The 27,691-nt window shown below is 33.9% G+C and overlaps 1 protein-coding gene across 4 annotated transcripts in view; it reads left to right on the top strand.

The window, feature by feature from the left end:
- Nucleotides 1–27,691, top strand: part of shtd (anaphase promoting complex subunit 1) — an 844,012-nt gene that overhangs the window by 615,092 nt on the left and 201,229 nt on the right. The gene's annotated exons all lie outside the window — the stretch shown is intronic.

The raw sequence follows: 27,691 nt of genomic DNA on the forward strand, positions 1-27,691 counted from the left end.
TTTGTAGTACAGCATTGAAGTACATACTGCTTTAGTGGGAGCTGGGTTTCTTATTTATATTTTTGTTTTTTAAAAACAGTAAAACTACAAAAAGTTGGAAACCTATAACACATTAACACAATGAATTAGCTAAGGATTAGATTATATGAGAAATTTGCTCTGGTGCAAAAACATAGTTTTTTTATTTTTCTAATAAAATGGTAATGCCATACTGATCAATGAAGCTCATCTACAGCTGAAGGCATTTTATAAATATAACATGTCCCACTGGAATTTTTTGCATTCCATGCCAATGCTGGACTTGATTCACTTGACCTTGGCACTGGTTTCTGTATGATTAGAGAAGTACACAGTTTTCTCTCTCCATACTCCCATTCCATTTACTTTTTTTTTTTATCATCATCAAATTCCTGACATGTACCCTTGTTAAAATCTATGTTTTGTGTGTTTGTTCTCTTACTTTAATTTTATTTATATCTATACCTTAATTTGTCTTGTATGATTGCCAATTGAACTTCCTTGTTGCTTTATCTTAAACTAAGTTACTTCTATCTTATGGCTGCAAATAGTAAGGATCACGTGTGCAAGACGTCAAGAACAAAGAAAGTGCTTCGGGCTGGAGCCAAATTCTTTGTCTGATTTACTGGTGTTACATTCTAATTTTAAATTATGGAAAATTTGTTTGTAAGTCAGCTGCACCACCAAAATTGTAGGATAAGAGAAATATCTCCCTCCGTAGAATAGAACACCCAGTATGACACACAGCTCCTCTCTCTCCAACTAATCTATATACCAAATTACCTGTATATAATTTATACTCTGCAGTCGTGGCAATATCTACTTCAAGACACATAGGTTCGATTTTATGAGTAGTGCATTGGACTTAGAGATCAGGCAAGTTATTTTTACAATAAAACAGTTTATTCATCACTAAGTAAAGATACACAATTTACAGATATTAAATTCACTTAATTTTTGTAAGTAAGCTCTAACTAACAACTTTGTCTGATTTACTGGTGTTACATTCTAATTTTAAATTATGGAAAATTTGTTTGTAAGTCAGCTGCACCACCAAAATTGTAGGATAAGAGAAATATCTCCCTCCGTAGAATAGAACACCCAGTATGACACACAGCTCCTCTCTCTCCAACTAATCTATATACCAAATTACCTGTATATAATTTATACTCTGCAGTCGTGGCAATATCTACTTCAAGACACATAGGTTCGATTTTATGAGTAGTGCATTGGACTTAGAGATCAGGCAAGTTATTTTTACAATAAAACAGTTTATTCATCACTAAGTAAAGATACACAATTTACAGATATTAAATTCACTTAATTTTTATAAGTAAGCTCTAACTAACAACTCTCTAAAATTATCCAATCATATCTCACAACCATCTGAACATTTCTATTTAGGACCACGTGTCTAGAATTTTACTCCCCCCTCTTAATTGTACATACATTCCGATCATCAACATACAATAAAAACACGCTTTAGGAATTTCTACATTAATAAACTCAAGCAGTTTCACAATAATTCGAGCTAGGCTTTTTCTCACATAGAATTAATTCAGATATTAGCTCAAGGCCTGAAGTCCTGCAACATTAACTTTAAATCAGTTTCATCAATTCAAACCACCGTCACAATCTAAATTGGTTTCTGATTAAATAATGGAAAGTTCTTACTTTTCACGAAGTATGGTCCTCTCAGGTTGATTCGAGCGATTATCTCTTCTTATTCTCGTTAGACCTCATCACTGCACTAGGACATCCCTTTCGAAAATTGCGAGACTACTTCCTTGTTATCAGCAGACAAATTAATTCCTACAGCTTGGATGTTCGGCATCTGGTTCCTCCTAATACGACTTGCTTTAGCTGCATCGTTCTCCTGGCCTTTGCTTCTTGAATGAAGGTCTCCGATTGAGATAACGGTTCATCACCCACGATTCTAATGAAGCTCAGTTGCCATTACCGAACATTGTACTTTCCGTAGAACTCCTCGGCTTACAGTGGCTTGATGTTGTCACGAGTTTGAACTCTCCTGTCGGAACTCCACGTGACCTCCTAACTTCACGCTGACCCACAAATGGGAATTGCACACCAGATCGACTCAAACTCCAATAAAAAGGGCCTGTCTCGACGTAGCACACTGCTATTTATTTGGTTCTGATGACCTTCGTCTTTTCTTATGTAGTAATCCCCTGGGACCCATGATGTTCTGCACCCATCACCCTCATCGATTGGTGCACTCAGGCGGGAAACCCCACCCCGTGTAATGTCGACCTTCATGTTTGGAGTAGCCTCAGGTCATGACAATCCCTTAATCTGTCTGGAATTTTAGTTGACTAGAGGTATACTTAGACAAAATTTACCTCATGTGTAATTTCCTTTGTTCTTTTACAAGCTTTTTGATTTCACAATATTCATTAACTTCAAAAAATTATTATTCCCAAGTTAATTAACATTAAGTTTTTCTATTAATACACAAGTATTTTTAGGGGGACTTAGCATACTTGTAAAATCTGTATTAAAGGTATTTTATTACAAAATTCCTTTTCTTTAAGATTTTACACCCTCAAGGGGTGAACCAGGATATGATAGTACTACACGAAAAACTTAATTTTGATAAATGTAAAGACGAGCTATTTTCACAGTGCCCTTCGAAATGAGAGCCTAATAGTGAATCACAAAAAATAAACAGAAAATTGTGGAGGTGGTTTGAAATATATATATATATATATATATATATATATATATCGGGTGATCCAAAAGTCACAGAAAAAATAAAAATTCAATCATTTGAAAAGTATAGACAGTAGTGCGATGCGGTTTTCACAGAAATGTACAGAATGGCATGGGATTTTTTTTAATAATGAAAACTTTTAATGCTAGAATAGTTACATTTGTCACCGACAGGTGGTGCTGTAGCGGTCCTGGAGCTGCTGCCTGTCACTTTTTAAACCATGAGCCACGTAAATTTCAGATGTAGTGAATACTGAAGTTTAACTTTCAGCATTTAACGTTTATTACTGAAGTTAAGCTTCTCGTAGACAGGCTTATACATTGGTTATGCATTATTAAAACACTTAAGGAATAGAACAACGTAGTTAAGGATATAAATTAAATTAAATTAAACTTTAATAAATATTTTCCGATATTTCGGCAACGTCACGTTGCCATCTTCTAAAGGAACTTACAAAAAAGTTACGTGCACGTAGGCATTACAACACAGAAATTGGGAATGAAGAGATGAAGCTTTGTTCTCCTAACAGTCCTGATGGTGCCCTCTAGCGGGCTAAGTAGGTGTTCTTGGCCGTTGGGCTGAAGGTTTGCAGATGTAGGCCTCCCAAATTTGGGGCAGTCGCATACACCCAAATTTGTTGAGGTTTGGAGAATTTCTTAGGGCTGAGATAAAGAGTCTTTCAAATTTGTATTTGCTACGGTGTATTTGCACCGTATTTGCATTCCATATTCAAATTTGTATTTGCACCGTAGCAAATACAAATTTGAAAGACTCTTTATGGAATCAGCCTCAGCCCTAAGAAATTCTCCAAACCTCAACAAATTTGGTTGTATGCGACTGCCCCAAATTTGGGAGGCCTACATCAGCAGACCTTCAGCCCAACGGCCAAGAACACCTACTTAGCCCGCTAGAAGGCACCATCAGGACTGTTAGGAGAACAATAGCTTCATCTCTTCATTCCCAGTTTCTGTGTTGTAATGGCAACGTGACGTTGCCGAAATATCGGAAAATATTTATTAAAGTTTAATTTAATTTATATCTTTAACTACGTTGTTCTGTTCCTTAAGTGTTTTAATAATACTGAAGTTAAGTGTTCTGCCAAGGTGAGGCATGTTATCGTTACGAGATAAAGCACTTTTAGTTAAACTATATTATCAGAACTTCGAATGTGCAAGAGAGGCAAGCGCTCCATAGTGTAACATTCATGCAGGATGGAGCACCTCTGCACATCACAGGTCCTCTCCAGCACCTGCTGCAATCGACATTTAGTGATGACCGTGTCCTCAGTTGCTCTTTCCCACACGAATGGCCACCAAGATCTCCAGACCTTACACCTTGTGACTTTTGGTTATGGGGCTACTTGAAGTCACAGGTGTACAGAGGTCGGCCGACGTCATTGGCCATGTTGAAAGAAGCTATTCGCCATCATGTGACAGGAATTACAGCTGAAACCCTCTTCGATGCTGTGCAGGGTGTCGTGCTATGTTCATTCTCATGAATGACGGTCGTCACATTGAACATTTGTAATCCTAGCTTTGTTGCGAACTGTGCTGTGCCACTGCACAAACTACTGACACAACTGAAGTGCCACCTGTCGTGGCAAATGTAACTATTCTGATAATAAAGTTTTTCGTTATTAAATAAGAAATCCCATGCCTTTCAGTGCATTTCTCTAAAAACCGCATTGTTCTACTGTCTATACTTTTCGAATTATTGAATTTTTTCTGTTACTTTTGGATCACCCAGTATATATATTATATACACACAGTGGCGAACTGACCAGGGTGTCAGCTAGCCCGATGGCAAGTGGCCCTCTTTAAACATTAGACTATGTTAAAAATGTTAATAATCTTTTAGTAGCTTGAAAATATAATAGAAATTCCAATATTATTACTGTAGGCAACTAAAATGTACGTTGTATTACTATTTTAATAAAAAAATTTTAATAAAATCAATTTTTGAGGATACTTATATTTAAGAATATAATAAATAATTCTGATTCGGGTTGGTTATGTGAGGCCGATGCATATTGTAAAGGCAAAGCAACGAAGCTTAGCTGGGAATCCCAGCCTGGGATTGTGACGTGCAACCGGAGTCAACTTTGTATCAAGCTATTGCATACATTGCAAAGACAGCAAATATTTTTCATTGCGTCGGCCTCAGTTTGAGTGTGCTTCATCAGCTCTTCACCTCGTGCTTGCTGTGTTTTATGTGTTTTATAAAAGGTATGTATTTAATTAATATTTTTTGTATACTGTGGCCCTATGTCCCTAAATTTAAATATAAGGTATTTTCTTTCATTGTATAAAATGAGTATAAAAATACTTGATAGTAAATGTATTTAAGCTGCAGTCTCAAATAATAATATATACACATAATGCAAATTCAATAAATAATGATACCTTTTATTTATTCTACAGTTAAAATTACTGTGATTGTTAAAATTGTTGTTAATAATAGATGCATCTATAAAGCATATTTCCTTTGATGTGTTCTTGCGGTGTAATTGTAGGTGTTCATTTTTCCCAACATGGATTATTTTTAATTAAGTTTTAATTTCAGGATTACTTCCCCTACCAGCATGGAAAAGAAAAAGCATAAATCTGGATCACTTGAAACACAAAGAGCAACGAGAAGCAGAAAGGCAGGAATCAGCCAAGCGATGCAGGTCTATTACAGATTTTATAATACCCCAACCACCATTCACATCAATGTACAGTTCCACAACAAATAATCAAGAAGCAAGAAACAATACTCATGGTGATGATGCAATGACTTGTGAGTTACAACAAGAGGAAAGAGCTACTTTGAATGTAGAGACAAATACAATAGCATCCTTTACTCACCAACCCAGGCTAAGTACTACTTTTGGGCTTCATTTTTTGGTATCTTTAGTACCTGTAGTTGCAACATCTGAACACATAGCTTCAACTAGTTACAGGAAATCAGATATTACCTTCAAGCATAAATTACTTGGTTTCTGAAGCACACCTATAAATGAACCTACACAAGAAAATGAAAGATCAACTGCTGGAATCTTCCAATATCCATCATGAGCAAATCTGAAACAGTTTGTTGCTGAACATCCATTTCAGCTACTTGATGATCTGCCATTTGATGCTCGTTTGTATGAGAGAAATTATGAATGACTCAGTTCCAAGAAAATGGCTAACATATAACACAAAAAAATAGGTGTTTATGTTGTTCATACTGCTTGGCCTTTAAGTCTCCCAATACTTGTAATCCATCACCCTTTGAACGTGGCTTTAGTGACTACAGGCGTATTAGCCAAAGCTTAGCTTTACATGAATCGACAACAACACGTCAGAAATGTTCAGCTATTTATCAGTGTGGTTAATGATGGCACATTAGATGATTTATTTTTGCATCTTCATTAATTAAAAAGAAAGAAGTGTTGAAGCAGGGGATTATTATCATGAGGATTATAGACATCATAAAGATGTTAGGCAAGCAAGACATTCCTTTTCGAGGTCACAGAAATGAATCGGCCTACACTCTGGATTATGAGGTTCTGAATCATGGCAGTTTTTTAACTGCAGTGCAGTTGATAGCAAAATGTGACCTCATTATGCAGCTCACATTTCTGCAGTACAAAACAAGTCTACACAAAGAATCAGATGATTAGAACAAAATGGAAAGGTCGTGGTGGACTTGTTACATAGCTGAGTAAAACAACTATTAACATGTTAATGCAAATTATGAAGAATACGATACAAGAAAGAATTAGTCATGAAGTTTCTTAAGCAAAATATTATTCTATTCAAGTTGATTCAGCACAAGATAATTCATCCATCAATCAGTTTAGCATTATTATTCAATATGTGCTTAAAGGTGTTATCTGTAAGCGACTACTTTCAGTTGTGCAATAAAATGCAAGAGGCAATAAAAGATGAATTCTATGAAAAACTGGAATTAATTTTATAAAAAATTCCCCAGTAGCATATAATAATTTTAGTAGGTGATTTAAATACAAAAATTGGAAAAGAAGAAATTTATAAAAAAATTATTAGAAACCAAAGCCTTCAGGAAGAGACAAGTATTAGTGGAGAAAGATTAGTTAATTTAGCCTTATCTAGAAATTTAATAATAAGCAGCACTATGTTTATGAGGAAGATTATACATAAACAAACATGGAAATCTGATGGGTGTACATTCAATCAAATAGACCATATCATAATCAGTAAAAGGCATAGAAATTGCATTCAGAGGAGCTGAGTGTGATAGTGACCATTTTCTAATTGGTGCCGTACTTAAGATTAAAATAAACAATAAATATTTTTCATCACATACAAATCAGCTGAGATACAACATTAATAAACTAGATATAACAGAAGGCAGAAGAAATTATGAGTGTGAATTAAAACAGAAATTGAAAAATATACATCCAGGGGAGAATGAAAATATTGAAAACATCTGGAATCATATCAAGGATGGCATAAAAGTAGCAGCAGAAAACTCATTTGGAATTCAAAGTAAAATACAGTAAAAAATGGTTCAATTTTAAAGAAAAAGAAAAAAAAGATAGAAGCACTTTGCTTAATAATCCAACTGATATTCATGCCTCTCTGAGATACAAATAATGCAGTAAGTAAGCCAATAAAATAATAAAACAACAGAATTTTTTTTTTTGTGAACAGATTGAAAAAAATCCAGAAATACTTTACAGTAAATAATCCCAGAAAAATTTTCCATGAAACTAAAAACCAAAAAACAAAATCACATATGAAAATACAGGAATCATCAATAGCAATGGACAAATAATGGAAATATACTTTAACAAACTCCTAAATTGTGATGAAACTACTGTGTCTTTCAAACATAATACTTATCATACTAGTCATCCAGAAATATTTAAATCTTCCCTAGCTGAAATAGAGGGAAGTATAAAGCTGCTCAAAAACAACAAGGCACTAGGTACTGATAGAATAATTGCTAAATTCGTTAAATATGGGAGTAGTGAATTAACCACTCATATACATAAACTGGTAAATTAATATGGGAAAAAGAAGAGGTACCTGCAGAATTGGAAGAATCACTAATCATTCCAGTTTATAAAAAGGGAAACAAATAGGAATGCTAAAATTACAGGAGAATATCGCTACTATCAACAGGCTACAAAATTTTATCCAATATTATACTAAAAAGAATCTTATCTTATACTGATTGGTAAATATCAAGTAGAATTCCAAAAAAGGATCAATAGATACTAGAAAAAGAATGGAATATGATCTGCAGATCCATATTTTATTTGTAGACTTTAGGAAAGCAACAAAGCAAATAAATACTTCAGATCTAATTCCATTAGCTAATACCATGTTTCAGCTGTCAACCTGCACATTTTGATTAGATCTGAACCTTTTGTTATAATTAAGACAGGATTGAAACAAAAAGATGCCCTTTTACCCATTCTTTATAATTTAGCATTAGAAAAATGCATTCAAGAAATTGTAAAAGATAATATAAACAGAACAGTGATATTAGGATATGCAGATGATACATGCCCTGGTGGAGAAAATGCTGAAAACATTAGAACAACATTTAGAAAACTCAAAATTGCTACTGAAAAGCTAGGATTACAAATCAGCTAGGATAAAACTGAATATTTAAGTGTATGCAGAAATCACAATCAAGGGGGAAAATGACCATTTTACCATTGATAACCTGAAATTTAAAAGTGCCACCTCCTTCAAATATCTTGGAATATTGATTACTCAAGATAATAAAATTAGTACAGAAATAAAAGCTAGAATACATGCCTCCAATAGATCTTATTATTCACTACATCATTTACTATATTCCAAAATTCTATCAAGCAGAGTAAAAACAGAAATGTACAAGAGTCATTAGACCTATTGTTTTGTATGGAGCATAATAGACCAAGATGCAAAAGTGTTGCATATCTTTGAAAATGAAATCCTCAGAGAAGTCTATGGACCTGTAAGAGATAACATAACAAGTGAATGAAAAAGAAGAAGACATAACCAAGAACTGTATGAACTCTATAAATCCCCACTTCTAGTTGATGAGACTTAAGCAAGCAGATTGATATAGCTTGGACATGTGGAAAGAATGGGTGAAGAGAGAATGGCTAAACAGGCATTCAAGATGAAGCCTGATTGAAAGCTACTCAGATGTAGAGTTCAGATGCCTAGGGAGAATAATATCCAAAAAGAATTAGATGAGATGGGAATTCAGAACTGGAATGAAAAAGCTCAAGACAGAAAGGAATTCAAGAAGTTGGTGCATTCAGCTAAGAACCTTAGAGGTTCAACTAGCTAAAGAAGAAATAATGATTACAAATTAAAGCCAAACTCAGATAAACAATTAGAATAGTAACAGTCAAAGTGATTTAGTAGATGATTATTGTAAAAGTTAAGTTTGAGTATATTGAAATATCTGATTAATTACTTCAAGATATTCTTTATACTTCAGCTAATGCTGCTCTTTAACCATTATAATTAATGTTGACTAAAGAGCAAATAGAAAATACCAGTCTTCATATTCAGTAAAATTCTGCAAATGATATCAGGTTCAAAGCTTCTGTTCTCTTAACTTCATGCCAAAAAGCAGTATCACTAGTTTAGAAAAAATGCCTTTATAATTTAAAAAGAAAGAAACAAACAAAAAAAAAAAAAAAATCATAATCCTGAAAGCAAAAGTAGACAAAGGCAATGTGACAGTTGTCTTGAACATGATTATCATTTAAAAATCTCTCATTTTTCAGACTATTCAACTGCTGTACTTTAGACACAGATCCTATGTGGGTGAGTTGTAAAGAAACCGATTTTACATATCACAAAGAAATATATCTAATTGGTCAATAGACCTGAAATGAAAACTTCCTCTTGTCACCTTCTAACTTCTGTATGATATGAATTGTCCAAGATTCACAGAGCTGAAATTCTGTTGATACTCATAGTTCATGGAATAAGCTCATCTTTTTATTTATTATCGAGGCATCTTGCTAGTTTTATTAAAAATGTACAATTAGGCATTCTGATTCTTTCATTAAGAGTTGCCAGCTTCAGTATCTCAGTCAGTATAGATGAAGCTTTTTGGTCGGAAAACGTAAGTACGATTCCTGTCCATGACATGAGGTACCATTATATTGTCTTTTTTGACTGAAGGTGAGTTAGCCTGTCTTATATGGAGGTAGAGGGTTTTTTCACCTGGAAATTCAGGTTTTTCATCCCTCAGAACAGGCAAACTGGCCCCATGAACACACACAGATCTAGGTGTCAAAAAATACATGCTTAATCCATCATTAGGAGGACTCAGCTCATCCTAAGGGATGGAGGAGGAACCCCACATGAAATACATTAAGAGTTGCAAGTTTAGTTTACTTGTATAATCTACCTTTGCAAAATTTTCTCCTTCAGTGAAGTGTTGAATCTTATCAGAGATCTTGTTAATATTTTTGAATTTATCCTCTCGGCTGCGCCATTGTTAATATTTAATGATTTATCCTATATAGGCTGCGCCATTAGTTATTTATAATGTGTATTATAAATAATATTTCATTTACTAACAATTATTTTTATTTTTGACTCCGAGTGTCCCTATATGTTATTATATTTGCACAAAGAGTTCACTCCAATTGGTGCAATGACTTTAACTCACTCTTTCAGAATCCAACTAATCATTGACTCAACACCAAGTACAAAATAAACACATTTAATAAAACTTAAAACAACATATATACACTTCTAGTAAAATACATAACTACAATTACAGATTATATGGATCCAAGGCCTTATTAAAAAAATATAAACTTACTCTTAAGACAAAACACCTTTTTTTTTACAATCACAAAAAATATGTTCATAGTCTTATTCTCTTCCTGTTAAGGCTCTTTCCAGAAGTTACAAGGTTCTGTACTTCAATTTTTAGGATCCCTTTAAAATTCCTTTTTTACTGCCTCACATAAAACAAAATCAAGTTCCTTCCTACTTGAATATATCTTGGCCAGTTTATAAAAACTTAGTTTCAAGATTTCCCTTTTCTTTACTTATTCCTTCTTGAAACATATTATTTCCACTATTCCTTTTTCGGAATACAATATGAAATTTCCTTTTGACTGCCGCACACAAAAAATCAAGTTCCTCCCAACTTGAATATTCCTCGGCCAGTTTATAAAAACTTAGTTTCAAGATTTCCTTTTTCTTCTGTACTTATTCCTTCTTGAAACATATTATTTCCACTATTCCTTTTTCGGAATACAATATGAAATTTCCTTTTGACTGCCGCACACAAAAAATCAAGTTCCTCCCAACTTGAATATTCCTCGGCCAGTGTTCTAAAAACTTTCCGAACGCTCTCTTGTTTACCACTGTAACTTGGATACGCAACGCTTTCCTTGTCAGCTGTCAATCAAACATCAAGTTCACTCCGGGAGCATGCGCACTTCAACAACGTCAGAAACTACGCATTGTAAAAATATGGCTGACTCGCTGTATCCACCAGCGCTGAAGAAAGTCTTTCATAAACACAAAATTCAACATTTAAAAACACAATAAACTTTCTTATAAATAATACAAATAATCAATTAAGTAAGTACTTCAATATTTTTACTTTTTTTTACATATTACTTCTAACATAATATTTTCATAACGAGCACATCACAAGTGCAGACACTGCGTGTATGAAAACAAAACTAACAAGCAAAATTAATACGTAAAAATATTCAGAAATTTTTAATATGATTATTTTTACATCAGTTTCATTTTTCTGTGAAAAAAAATTTTTTTTAAAAAAAAAAAATTTTTTTTTTAAATATTTAACCTACATCTAAACAAACTTTTAATAATTTATTTCTAAATCGTTATATTTTAAAATCTAATTATCTAATCATTATGTATATCTTCTGAATCACTAGTTTCAGAATCATCTGACACTAGAGATAATTCTGAACTTTCTTCTTCCAAATTAGTATACTTAAAAATTTCATTTTTATACCTTTCAAACGCTTCATTTAAACTACTTGAATGATGTCCTAAATCTATAGAATCATCACTATCAGAATCAGTTTCTACAGGTTTTTGAGATTCTAAAAGTTTCTGGGATTCCTTATCCTTACTAACTAAATTTGAGGTATCTTTAACTTCCCTTTTCTTATTTAATCCTATATTTATCAACCTATGAAATTCCGCTATACTTTCATCAATATTAGAATCAATTTGATTATCATTATTCCTACATTGTACATCATCTGAAATGTGTGTCTTAGGATTTCTAAAATTTCTTGTATTTTGGTTCATTTTACCAAAATTTAATTTTTTCTTTCGCTGCATATTTGAATTATGAATATTAGATCTATTCCCTTTCCTATCATTTAACTTTGAATAAGATTCACAATTAGTATTAGGAAAACTACATTCATCCTTCAATATTTTATTCATATTATCACCTAAAGTAACTAAATTTTTATTTCCCAAAAAGTACCTTTTTAATCTATCAGAGTGTACATTTAAAATTTTACTAGGATTATTGACATCTTGAATTCTAAAATTCACAGGAGAAAAATTGTCTAAAATTCTAAATGGACCTAAGGCTTTCTTTCCTAATTTCCCAACTCTTTTAATACTAGATTTATCATCTAACAATACTAAATCACCTGGTACAAAAGATTTATATTTTCTAAAGCGATTTATATATTGTCTAGTTTTCTGAGCACTTAATTTACTTATCTCACCTACTAGTCTATGAGTAGTGGAAAACTTATCTATTACTAATTCTAAATATTCATTTATATCACTGTATCCTGTATTTGGAATAACTGAAACAAGTTCATTAGGAAAAACTGGATCAAAACCATATAATGCAAAAGATGGTTTTTCCTTGATAGCAGAATGAAAAGCAGACCTACATGCAAATAATGTTTGAGAGATATGTGTATCCCAATCATTCATTTTGGTGTTTGCCAACTTTGAAAGTATTTGCTTTATGTTTCTATTTAATCTTTCACACATACCATTACATTGCGGATGATAAGGTGTTGTAAAAATCTTCTTAACATTAAGCAATTTACATAACTGTAATAATAGTTCAGATGTGAAATTTGCTCCTTGATCTGAAAGTAAGGTCTGAGGAGTTCCATATCTACAAACTATCATATTCAAAAACTTTCTTGCAATAGTTTTTGCAGATTGGTCTTTCATTGATACTGCTTCAGGAAATCTAGTTAGCATGTCTATGACTACTAGAATATACCTATTTCCTTTCTTAGTAATTGGTAGAGGACCTACTACATCAATAGCAACAGCTTGAAATGGTCTAGTTGGAATTGGAAATGGTTGTAAAGGAGCTTTTCCTCTATAAGGGGATCTTATTTGGCACTTATGGCATGACTTGACATACGTGAGTATATCACTCTTCATACCTTTCCAGATGTAACGATCCTTTATTCTTTCCAAAGTTTTAGAAAACCCTTGGTGTCCTGCTAAGTCAGAATCATGGAAAGTATACATAATCCAAGGAATCATTTCAGTTGGTGCCAATATTTTCACCTTCAACTTTCCATCTTCCATTTGTCTAGATAAGAGTAACCCATCTTTATCTAAATACAAGTTTTCCAGATTCAAAAATGTATCTAGTTGAGTTTCCTCTTTCAATACTGCTTCATAAATAGTTTTTAGTATGAGATCATCCTTCTGAGCTTGGATAATCTTATCCTTTTCCCAAATTTGTATACTAGGATCCTTATTCTTTAGAGTTTCAATATTAAATACTTGATCATTTTCACTAGTATCTAGAAAAACTTCAGGAGACTGCTCTAATTTTCCACTGTCACCTGATTTCCTATCCAAACAGCATTCTATTCCACACAATGATACTGTATTATCAACAAAATTACACACAAACCCATGACGTTTCAGAAAATCAATTCCAAATATTATTTGTACATTTGGATTTGAAGATTCTGGAAGAACAATTAATGAATGAGAAACTTTCAATGGAAAACAAGGAATTGAAATAAAGACATTAATTTGCTTATAAGCTGAAATTTCAGATTCAAATATTCCTTTTAACTTAATTGGATTGCTTAAAACTGAAATATCATTTGGAATTAGAGATTTAATTTTGTTAAATAAGCTATAAGAAATGAGTGAAATGTGTGCACCTGTGTCAAGTAAGATATCACAAGGTACATCTTCAATAAATCCTTGTAATACTGTTAAAGGATTACTTTCATTAGCATAAGGAGCTAATGCTACATCAAACTTTCTTTTATGGTTATAGCTGTCTTTGGCTTTACCCATATTTAGTGAATAGTTTGACATTTCTGTCCTTGCCAGTATAATATTGGAATAATAACTAATTCCAGATTTATTTTTATTCTCTGATTTCTTATTTTGAAAACAAAATCTATCTCTAACATAACAATCTTTAGCAAAATGACCCTGTTTATTGCATCTAAAACATTTTGGAATGTATCTCCTATGAGATGCTTTATTCCTGTTAATGCTATCAGATTTACAAGAAAAAGATTGATTATCTGTAAGATTTTTGGATATTGTTAAATCCGACATCATCTTAAATAGAAGTTCCTGTCCTTGTACTATGGGTCTCTGTTGTCTTTCTATTTCTTCACTCAGAAATGTTTTCAGTTCCTCATATTTTTCCAAATCATGTAATTTTACCCTGGAATCAGATTCTGGAATATCTTTAGTAAAATTCACAGAAGTTTCCTTAGACTTTTTCTTTTTATTTGCAGCTTTACCCTTTTGAAGCTTTTCTTCTCTCATTTTATCAATACCCACAATGTTAGAAGAATGAGTTTGATTATGCTGAAAAGAATTTACTTGCTTATTGCTTGAGGAATGAAAAATATCTCTTAATCTTTCTTCCTTTTCTTTAACAAGCTCAAAACATTGTTCAAGATTTCTAACTTTTTTCTTATACGCTGTTTCTTTTAAATTATCCTTGAGACCAAGCCTAAATTGATTAAAGAGCAACCATTCTAAAGATGATTTCTCTTCAGATGAAATATTAAATCCATGAGCAATGGTCCACAATCTATGATAATATTCAGAAACAGATTCCTTATTACCTTGGATACACTGTTGAATCTTCCAAATGTTTGGCCCTAATTCTCTTACATTTGAAAATTCTGATATTAGCAAACTTTTAAAGGTTGCATAATTGTCACTATCTCTTAGTAAAGGAGATGTATTTAAAAATGTTTTGGCTTTTCCCAACAATTTATTACGAAGTATAATTAACAAGTGAAAATCTGACCAATTTCCTAAATCTTTAATTTTTTCTGCATACCTAAAAATGTTTCTATGCTTTCACTACTATCACCTGAGAAAGTAGGTATTACTAAGGTTGGATTTATTAACCTAAAAAATTCTTCATCATTAACTGAAGGAACTTTACTACTAATATTACTATTTTCTGTAGCCATTTTTTTTTTTATTTGAGTCAAGATTTGCCTTTTGGATTCTAAAATAGTTTAGTCATAACCAATTATCCTGTCGTCGACTGCGCCATTGTTAATATTTTTGAATTTATCCTCTCGGCTGCGCCATTGTTAATATTTAATGATTTATCCTATATAGGCTGCGCCATTGTTAATATTTAATGATTTATCCTATATAGGCTGCGCCATTAGTTATTTATAATGTGTATTATAAATAATATTTCATTTACTAACAATTATTTTTATTTTGACTCCGAGTGTCCCTATATGTTATTATATTTGCACAAAGAGTTCACTCCAATTGGTGCAATGACTTTAACTCACTCTTTCAGAATCCAACTAATCATTGACTCAACACCAAGTACAAAATAAACACATTTAATAAAACTTAAAACAACATATATACACTTCTAGTAAAATACATAACTACAATTACAGATTATATGGATCCAAGGCCTTATTAAAAAAATATAAACTTACTCTTAAGACAAAACACCTTTTTTTTTACAATCACAAAAAATATGTTCATAGTCTTATTCTCTTCCTGTTAAGGCTCTTTCCAGAAGTTACAAGGTTCTGTACTTCAATTTTTAGGATCCCTTTAAAATTCCTTTTTTACTGCCTCACATAAAACAAAATTAAGTTCCTTCCTACTTGAATATATCTTGGCCAGTTTATAAAAACTTAGTTTCAAGATTTCCCTTTTCTTTACTTATTCCTTCTTGAAACATATTATTTCCACTATTCCTTTTTCGGAATACAATATGAAATTTCCTTTTGACTGCCGCACACAAAAAATCAAGTTCCTCCCAACTTGAATATTCCTCGGCCAGTTTATAAAAACTTAGTTTCAAGATTTCCTTTTTCTTCTGTACTTATTCCTTCTTGAAACATATTATTTCCACTATTCCTTTTTCGGAATACATATGAAATTTCCTTTAAACTGCCACACACAAAAATTCAAGTTCCTCCCAACTTGAATATTCCTCGGCCAGTTTATAAAAACTTAGTTTCAAGATTTCCTTTTTCTTCTGTACTTGTTCCTTCTTGAAACATATTATTTCCACTATTCCTTTTTCGGAATACAATATGAAATTTCCTTTTGACTGCCGCACACAAAAAATCAAGTTCCTCCCAACTTGAATATTCCTCGGCCAGTGTTCTAAAAACTTTCCGAACGCTCTCTTGTTTACCACTGTAACTTGGATACGCAACGCTTTCCTTGTCAGCTGTCAATCAAACATCAAGTTCACTCCGGGAGCATGCGCACTTCAACAACGTCAGAAACTACGCATTGTAAAAATATGGCTGACTCGCTGTATCCACCAGCGCTGAAGAAAGTCTTTCATAAACACAAAATTCAACATTTAAAAACACAATAAACTTTCTTATAAATAATACAAATAATCAATTAAGTAAGTACTTCAATATTTTTACTTTTTTTTACATATTACTTCTAACATAATATTTTCATAACGAGCACATCACAAGTGCAGACACTGCGTGTATGAAAACAAAACTAACAAGCAAAATTAATACGTAAAAATATTCAGAAATTTTTAATATGATTATTTTTACAATCTCTTCTTGCCACTCACTGCCTTCAGTCCAGTTTCTTTAAATGGAATTATTGTTTTCACAAGCAACCTTTTTTTTTTTCTGGCCATGGGAATCTCCTTATTTTTTCCCTTATTATTATTATTATTTCCCTTCTGCAGATCTCTTATTGGAGAACTTTGGGGGAGGGATTCTTTTCGAGGCCATCCTAAAACATGCTGTCTGATGATTGTTGACATCTTCATGGTTGAAAATATAATGTATTGTATTTAAATAACTTCATTCTTTCAATTTGTTTTCATCCTTATATTCATGTCTCCATCATTCTTCATAAAAAAAAACAAAAAAACTCCACACTTAAAAAAAGAGTAGTCTCTGCTTTAAAAGAGGAAGATATTCTAAAGAAACTTCAGTATATTCTCAGCAAGTTAGTCTATAACAGATTTTGCAAGAACACCATCTAGGGGATGCTGTTTTCTGATACTGCTCTCTGCAAAATCCTAACATTCAGTACAGAAACACTGCTTCTATCCCATACATTAGAAATGTTTTCATGAAGATCACTACACTAACTGAAAATCAGAATAGTTTACAACGTTATCCAAACTTGTCCATAGCCTCCTTCTGGTTTTTTATGATTTCCTGTTCTAGTTGTCTACCTTTACATAGGTCATATAAGCCGAAATTTTGAAATAAAAAAAAAAAACTTCACAGTGTAGCATACAGAAGGTAAAGCATCCCAAATCACTCATCTATAACAAATCATGCTATCAGTTTGGATTCAGCCAGCATCAAGGAAGCTGCTTTCATCCTTTTATAACTCTCTCCACAGAATGGTCACTCCTCTTAAATGAAGTCTAGAAGACTTATCAGATCTCTCAGCATACTTGCATTTAATGTTATCACTTCCAAATAATCTTAAAAAACAGATGACATTCTTACAATTCTAACACTTTATCTGTTTATCTTAAATTCCTTCATATTATTTAAAATAAAGAGCCAATAGGCTTCATTTCTGCGATGTAAAACATTATTTAAATTAAGGGGATATTAAATCCCACATTGTTTTTAAACTGAATAAGAAACTCAAGGTTCGGAATCAAAAAGTTTCATGCCGAATATAGTGACTATAAACGTATCGGCAACTATTAGTGTAAGCTAAAGCACGTAGTTCAAGTACGTAGTACAAACTAGGGCAACTCGTTGCAAAGGTTTGCAACGAGTTGCCTGGTGTTGCACTACCTTACCCCAGTACTGAAGATACTTTCAGGCGCAAACTTTGTTTGCTCACACTTGGATAAAGGATTAAACTAAACTTATTATCGTTGCAAAGGTGGAGAAAGTTCTGATTGCTATTCTTAATATTTTCCATAATGCAAAACCCATCTCCTAGGAGATATATGATGTTATACATTATGGTGGAAGGTCATTACCCAGACCGGTTTCGATCTTTATTGAGATCTCATCAGTGAGTAGCTAGACCAAAGTATAATACTAAGGGTATAGCGAAAAGAACTTATATACTCTTCTATACGAGTTGTCAAAAAAGTGCACCCATAAATTATTTAAAATAACGGGCCAATAGGCTTCATTTCGGCGATGTAAAACATTATTTAAATTAAGGGGATATTAAATCCCACGTTGTTTTAAAACCAAATAAGAAACTCAAGGTTCGGAATCAAAGAGTTTCATGCCAAATATAGTGACTATAAACGTATCGGCGACTACTAGCTTAAGCTAAAGCACGTAGTTCAAGTACATAGTACAAACTAAGGCAACTCTTTGCAAAGGTGGAGAAAGTTTTGATCGCTATTCTTAGTATTATATTTTGGTCTAGCTACTCACTGATGAGATCTCAATAAAGATCTAAACAGGTCTGGATAGTGACCTCCCACCATAATGTATAACACCATACATCTCCTAGGAGATGGGTTTTACATTATGGAAAATACTAAGAATAGCGATCAGAACTTTCCCCACCTTTGCAATGAGTTGCCCTAGTTTGTACTACATACTTGAACTACTCGCTTTAGCTTACGCTAGTACTCGCCAATATGTTTATAGTCACTATATTCGCATGAAACTCATTCAGAATCGATGAAACTCAAGGTTCATTGATTCTGAACCTTGAGTTTCTTATTCGGTTTTAAAACAATGTGGGATTTAATATCTCCTTAATTTAAATAATCCTTCATATTAGATGTGCTCACTACTCCAACAGACAAATTTTCAAGTCACTCATGTTTCTTTGAGAGAAAAATCTAGCCCTTACTCCTTTTTTAACAGCACACAAACTTTGGCATGATCATCCATGTCAAAATATCATCAACTGATATCCTATAACACCCTCTCAGAAGTTATAGACTTCTATCGTATCACCCCTCTTTCCCCCGTCTACCAGTGTCTGCAGTCCACATACCCTATATCCTTACATGTTAGCATTTTTTTCAATATTACAATTATCCTCTGAGTTGTATTTGCAATTGTAGCTATCTAACTTTTGAACCTCAATTTCCTGTTCACCACAACTCCAAGATCTTTAGCCTCGTCAGTTTCTCCAAGTATAATCTCACCAATATAATATGCCATTGGATATTTCATCATTTCCAATGTGCATAACTCTGTACTTACTAACATTGAATTGATAACCATTATCATTTACTCACTGTTCCAGGTAATTCAAATCATTTTGCAAGTGTTGCATATTAGTAGCATCCTCGATTGCTTTGTCTATCTTTGTATCATCAACAAACAGTTGAACATCTCCTGTCTGGTCTTTCCCAATATCATTAATGTATAGATTGAACAACAATGGTCTAAGGACTGATCCCTGGGGAACACCAGCTTAAATCTTGTAGATTCACACCCACCATATACCAATTTCTGATATATGCCATCCAATTATCCAAGCAGATACTTTATATTCCAATCCCATATTCTCCACTTTATGTAACAGCCTTTTATGTGGTATCCTATCAAATGCCTTACCAAAGTCTAATAGTATCATTATATCTGTTGCCTTTATCCAACTCTTTCATGACATTATTATAAAATAAGAGCAAATTGCTCAGATATGACCTTCTTTTAATATGCTTGTGCTTTTCTTTTCAAAATATAGCCTATTTTTCTGCGAGTTCTTATCAACTTCTACAAAATTTTCACATTCCCTCCAGACATATTGTTAGGGTGATGATTAGGCATTTGCATCACCTTTGCAATGGGATTATCATACATTCTGTTCTTTTCCGTGGGGCCTTTAATGAACTGAGATGTATGCTAAAGTAGCATAGCCAGTTTGGCAGAAAATTTCTTTAGCATATTTGCCAATATCTCATCTCTCCCTATAGCTGAATTATTATTCAGGTTATACAACAGCTCTAGAACTTCATTCTAGTCAAAGAGGTTCTAGAAGTTCAAGGATACCATCTGCATTCTTTACTGAATGCCCTTGTGTCAGAAGTAGTTGATATTGTTCCAATATAGTAGAAGCAGCACTGGACATCATGGTATACACACCTGGTTGATATTTCTTAGCAAAGTGAGCACTCATTATTTGAACAATATTAACTACTTCTGACACAAGGATACCATCTGCATTCAGTAAAGTTATTCTTCCAAATTCATTCTTTCTTTTACTTGCAGTAATTTGCATAATGATGGAATTTTTGTTATTGTCTTTAATCTGCATAGCCAGTTTCTTTTCATACTCCAACTTTGCTTTCCATACAACTCGTAACTTCTGTTCTGCACTTTAATTTATTTCTCCCACTCTTATTCTCATTATGTTACTTCTACATCATCATTTTCTTATAGATCTCTTGCTTATTGGGGTTGCACATCCATTTAACTCACACCGTCTATGTTCTTTGAGGTCTGTAAACACATTTAGATATGCCTTCATTTAACCACTTTCCATGCATTACTATATATTTCCCATTCATTAACTTATACTATAAGGTCAAAGATAGTATTATCCTTAATTTGTCATAATTTCCAGCTTTGTAGTTCAGCATGTAACCTGTCCTAATTGGAATGAATAATGAGTTAGTTGATTTCCTGGTCAGTATGACAAGATCATTGTCACCAACTAATGGCAAACAGACAATATTAACTTATATCCCTTTCGATGCTGTGGTTAAATCTAATGCTCTTTGGCTTTAAATTGCTTCTTTCACATGTTGTTTGAGAAAGTTATCTTGTAGCTCAATAAATTCTCCTTCATTCCTATGAGCTTTTACTGCTCATAGGAATGAATAAGAGGAATAAGTGCAGACTTATTCCTCTTATTACAAGTCTTAAACTCATTCCACAATCCAAAAACTCACACCCATTTGTTCTATAGCCTCTGCGAGTACATTGATTCATTTCATATCATAGCCTTCTTAACTCATTGCTATTGTATGTTGGTAAGAAACTAACAATTTTCACTTTCTCATTTTTCTTTCTTGCTTCTTCCATCAATCCTTTCACATCCTCTCTCATACTATATTATATTATATATATATATATAACTATGTTCAAACCAGTTTTAACTTATGGGTCTGAGAGCTGGGTCAGAAGTAAAACACTTGACCGAAGACTAGAGGCTGCAGATATGAGAGTCCTGAGAAAATTAGAAGCATGAACAGATGGCATCAATGGCAATATCATATTAAAAATGAGGATATTAGGAAAGCACTTGACATTGTCAACATCCAGGAATGCATTAGCAGAGCTAATCTCAGGTGGTATGATCACTTAAACAGAATGAGCGGAGAAAGATTAGCAAAACAAGTGTTCTCTGCGAGGTTGGCAGGAAAATGACCCAGAGGAAGACCAAGATATAGGTGGATTGATACAGTACAAAGTGCCTTAGACGATAGAAATATAAGCTCTGAATGTTGGAGCCTTGACAAGTAACAGACTGATTTGGAGGAAAATTGTAGATAGGAAGTTAGTAATGATGTAAATTTTTCATGTAGTACTATCATATCCTGTACACCCTTTGAGAGTACATGGCAGGAATTTGATGATGATGAACTATATATATATATATATATATATATATATATATATATATATAAATACTATTGAAATCATTAGTTTCAACAAGCACTATATAGGTAAATACTTCCATCTCTGTTACATTTGGCATATCCTTTATTTTGCTCAATATAGTGACTCCATTGTGAAGTGCAGATTAAGTTATTGTGAATCCCCATATCATATTGCTTTTTTGTGTTCTAATTCACTTACCTAGTTATTATTATATTCATTGATAACTTATGAAATTTAGCAATTTCCTGCATCTTATTGTTCTTGTTTTCTTCTCCTATCTTATTTTTTTAAACATTTCTCAGCTGTCTCGAAACTCCCAGGTTGATTTACTGATAATTCGTTTTAATCTGGAAATTTAATATTTAAATTTTTTTTCATTTGTGTCATCAATATAACAGTAAAGCTGAACTGAAACTGAAGTTCTTTGATTTCACCTCTTGTCTGAATTTGTTAAACATCAAAATGAACTCATGAGAATGAATATAACAAGTCACTTCTGTTCTTGAATATAATATCTGTTTTGAATCAGAACAGATCGGTATAACAGGTATTACAGAAAAAAAAATTATATAGGTAAATACTTCCATATCACTTCACACCATTACCAGGCATGAAGGGGTTTTGCAACAAATAGAAATGCTATACACTGAAATCAAAGAATCCTCAGAAAGGATTCAGTGTCCAGCATGATGCAATAAGAATCACGATCTTGTTCTCCACCAATTATTGTTCTCTTTTAAAAGACATCTAAACTTTACAGAATTAATAATAAATGATACATACTTAAGTCAAACACTGAAGCATTATTATTATTATTATTTAGGCCTCTGAGGAGTCAAAAGACTCATCTCAGGAGGTCCTTCCTAGTAAACACAAAGTCTATCAAGACTCATCGTGGGAGGTCCTTCCTAGGAAACACGAAGTCTACCATACCACTACTTAAACTCATTGACCGTTCTTGCTCTCACCACTGTCAGGCAATGCATTCCACGGTTCAACCACCCTCCATGCAAAGAAACCACTCCTCACTCTCTTGCTCAGTTTCCTTTCGTAACTTCAAAGGATGGCCCCTTGTCATCACTCCTTCCCGCTGTTCAACCAAGCGAAAGAACTCCCCGTTGTCAACCCTGTAACCACCTCTCAACAGTTTAAAAGTCTCAATCATATCACCTCTTCTTCTTCTATCCACCAAACTCTGCAGTCCACTTTTCCTCAGCCGATCCTCATAACTAACATTGTACAGTCCTGAAAAAAATCATCTTTGTTATCTGCCTTTGTACCCTTTCCACACTTAATTTATCCCTTTAAAATCCTGGGGATCAAATCTGAGAACAATAGCCTTAGTGTGGTCTGATCAGGGTCTTATACAGCGGAATGATAATTCTTTTATCTCTGCAGGTCAGCGTCCTTCTTATTATTGCAGCAATTCTCTGTGTTACCTTCATTACCTTTGCAATATGTCCCCTGAATTTCAGGTTTCTATCAATCATCAACCCCAGATCTCTTATCTCTCCTACTTCCTCCAGTATAGCTCTTTCAATAGAGTATGCAGCACCATATTGATGTGTCCCAAACCTCAAGACCTTACATTTTGCTGCATTAAACTGACTCCCCCATTCATTTGCCCATCTGTCTAGCTTATTCAAATCCCCTTGCAGGGCTACCACATCTGCACTATTACTAATAACCCTTCCCAGCTTCACATCATCTGCAAACAACTGAATATTCCCCCCCCCCCCTGCAATCCGCTGACAATGTCATTGATATAAAGGTTAAACAATATAAGTCCCAGTACTAGCCCTGTGGGACCCCACTTGTAACCCTCTGCCTCCTTGAAATTGTCCCATCATACACAACTCACTGATATCTATTGGACAGCCAATCCTGAATCCAGTTGACCAATCTGACATCCAGGGTACTCAGTGTTTGGAACACACTCTCCTCTTGCACCTCTAAACCTCGAACCTGCCCTATCCCTCTAGTATTAAAATTTACTCCTCCAGGATGAAATACACCGATAAAGTGTTCATTGAACAATTCCACTGTCCTCTGCATCACTCACTCTATTCCCATTTTTATCCCACAATCATTTTTCCTCCTACTGGCCATGAGCTAAAAAATTCCCTAGGATTTTCTTTGGATCTTAGGGCCAATCTCTTCTCATATTTCAGTTTCGCCTTCCTTACCATTCTAGTCATCTTGGCCTCTGTCTTATATTTTTCATGCATCTGCTCTTCACTTGTCTCCTTATATCTCTTCCATTGCCTTTTTTTCGCATGCAGTTCCTGTTTAATATTGTTTATCATCCACTTTACACCAAATTGTGTTCTCTTCTTCACTTGTGGAATACAGCTTGCTATTGCTGCTAACAAATATTCCTTCACAATTTCCCAAGCACTAATGATATCTTGGCCTTCCAATTCCTCCCTCTGAAACTTCCCCAAGTTGATGTGTAAGACTGTTATAATCACCTGCCTTATAATTCCACATACGTTTCTGTCTCTTTGATACTCCTGCATGTCTATTCATCTTCCAAGTCAAAACCACATGGTTGCTCTCTCCAACTGGTGGGAGAGATGTCATCTCAGTTATTATCACCTCTACTGATGCTATGACCAAATCCAAAACTCTTGAACCTCTTGTTCCCTCTATTACATGTTGTCTAAGACATTTATCCCTCAAGAATTGTAGAAATTCCATTCCCTTATTGCTACATGCATCTTCCTCTCCCCAATTTATACTGCTGTAGTTAAAATCTCCCATAACAATCATTCTTCTTACACTTGCCAAGCTCAACTGTCTAAACATCCTGGTCTCCACCCTCTGTGTTCCTTGGTTTGTAGCAACACCCCATTAAATATCCTATCTTGCCCATCTCTATCTTACACCATATGCTTTCAAAATCATTAGTGTCACTGCCTTCCAAAGCCTCCACTCTTAGATGACATAAGTCTTCACTTATCATAAACAGTACTCTACCACCACGCTTTCCCTTCCTATCCTGCCAAAAAATGCTGTACCCTGCTACTTCTATTTCTGTTGTTATATCCTCTTCTGTCAACCAGGTCTCAGTAATTCCAATAATTTTTGGTCAGGCTAATGCTATCAGTGCCACCAATTCCTCTCCTTTATTCCGGATACTCCTGGCATTTTATACTTCCATTGTTAGATCATCTTATCATTTTTGTTAAGGTAAGGTATATTTTGCTTTTGTTTTGAACACCCTTTTAATGGTTTATTCCTGAAGATGTATGCCATACAGGGTGGCCCAGAAATAATATGACAGTAAGATAATTTATGGTCAAGAAAAAATTTATTAGCAGAACTTAATACAGTGGTTTCCATAAATTAAGAAACAAAGAGAAAAATTTCAATAACTTGGGAGGAAAATGGGAAAAACATATGAAAGTCATATGTACATTAATTAAAAAGTGATGCTGAGTCTGGTTGTCATATATATACAAATGAATGGCACTGCAGATGTACATGCAAAATGAGCCACAGCATAAAAGTTTGCATTTTGGAGTGTTTTTCCATGTTATGTCATTTGTGTAGCGAGAACAAGACATTTTGTGATAGCAAAATCCTTGGATATGACTGCAAGACATCATTTAGTCAATGAGTTCATCGTAAGAATAGAGCCCAGCCAAAGTTCAAGTGGGGATATCCAGATGGTTGTAAGTGAGTCATCCCTTAATTCTCAAACCATTTCCAGTGGTGCAGAAACAGCATTCCAGTGATACAGTGAAGGAAGTCCATTTACTATAACTGCAGTAGGTGACCAATATCTCTGATTATCTGCTTGCTGAAACAGGAGTACTATCCCAAATCAGCTATGATGTGACCTTTCATCAGCAACATTGGTATCTGCCTCCACAGTGTGCAGAAAGATTCACGAAAGTAGTCTTCATGCTAGGCGACTGGTAGTCTGCTTTCCAATAGCCCCATGCCATAGGAGAGAATATTTGAAATGGGCCATGCTCCAAGTCAACTGGACCCAAGACCAATGGGTTGATATTTACAGATAAGTCTCCATTTTTTATAAAAAGAGATACCAGGTGTGCCCTGATCTGGAGAGAACCAGGGACATGTTATTATCCCTCCAACATCTGTGAAAGGCATACTTATGATGAAGATAGTGGGATGGTTTGGGGGAGGCATCCTGTTAGGTGAGAACACATTCTTTATTGAGGTACTTAAACAATTTCATTTTCACCTCTTCTGTTTGACTTGTCTTCATGTATGTATTTGTTGCTGAATTTAAACTATTTAAAATTTTTGTGGATATTTCTTTGACATCTCATATCATATTGCCTTTCCAAATTCATAAAAATATTTATCATACAGTTTTTGAGTTATCGTAATTTTCCTTTTGTTCTTTAACTTTTGTAAGCCAGTATATATATGTGATGCATGTACACATCATATTTAGACACCTCAAACAAAGAAATACTTATGAAATTATAGTGACTATTGTTCTGTCAACTGTCATATTACTTCTGTACCACTCTGTAAAGGGCAAAAGTCTAGTAAAATAATACAGATTTTGTTGTGGTTATACCAGAAATCAGTTTAAAGATAGAAACAGCTTTTGATAGATTTGGCAGATTCATACATGTCAAAGAAATAAATTGTTTGGTATAAATTTTAGACAATGAATCCACCTCTATCCAACTGATATCAGACTGTAGCCTATCACAGTGTTTGTTTCTAATGTGTTTGAACACAGCAGTGTATTTCAAAGTAGTTTGTGAAGGAGGCAACAGATTAAGACTTGGTAATCTTGGTTTTTGGTGATTTTTATGAATTGAAAGGTAGGTGGAATATGGTTACTTGCATGGTGTGGGGTGGGTAAATTTATATATATACAGAATGGGAAATATTCTGCTAATTACTTTTTTTAATGACTTAAGATAAGTTTGTCAAGACAAAATTGGACCATATAAGAAATGAAGACATCAGAAAAGAACTAGATATTTACAATGTAAATGAAAAGGAATAGAGAGAGAGAGAGAAATGGAAAACAACATCTATTTATGATGGAAAGATATCAGCTACCAAAAGAGGTAGATAGATATAGACCAAAGGGAAAGAGAGAGAGAGAGGGAGAGAGAGATAAAGAAAAAGAGGAAGACTAGCTGCAAGATGGAAAGACCCGTGAAGCCAGAACAAGCAAATGTGTAATCCTTGAAGAGAAGAAGTTTGTCAAGGAAATGCAGACTTTGTTTCTCTCCCCTTCCCCTTCTCTGACTGTAGAATAGTGAGTTGCTGAAAATTTATCTGAAAAGGGAGTTAGTATGTGTGAAATGTAGTGGAGAGGATCCAGAGGTGAGGGACGAAGATGGTAAGTGATCTGTGGAACTCGCCCTAGGATGATAGATTGAGGATTTGTGGCTTGCAAAAGTCTTTTAGTGGGCAAAAAGAAGGAAATATGATAGAAACACTTAAGTTACTTAAGAGTTTTATAGGATGGATTGATGCAGGAGGAAGTGTTTCAGCACTTGACTAGAGGGTATCATCCTTGGAATTTGTGTAGGTGTGTGAGGACTAGATTTATTTTTCATTTGGAGAGTGGTATATGAATGGAATGGGTTGTCTGTTATGTTGTTCAAGAAGAGGTATGATAGATATCATGTCGATAGTTTTGATCTACCATGATGAATTTTCAGACACAATGGAGGTGCCTGTACAACAATTATTATTATGTGACACCTCCAAGGAGTTCAAAAACTCATTAAGGGAAGACGCCCACTCTACAACTCTTTGCCTTCAACACTCAGTCCACCAACCAGGGAAAACCGCATCATCTACATTAATGCCATCTACTGACCCACTGGTATTTTTCAGACAATTACAAACATACATGCCCACTGTGGGATTCGAACCCGCAGCTTTTTGGCTGGAAA

Source organism: Typopeltis vanoorti, chromosome 11 (genome assembly GCF_054136105.1).
Source record: "Typopeltis vanoorti isolate ZY-2024b chromosome 11, IOZ_Tvanoo_1.0, whole genome shotgun sequence".
Lineage (NCBI taxonomy): Eukaryota > Metazoa > Arthropoda > Arachnida > Uropygi > Thelyphonidae > Typopeltis > Typopeltis vanoorti.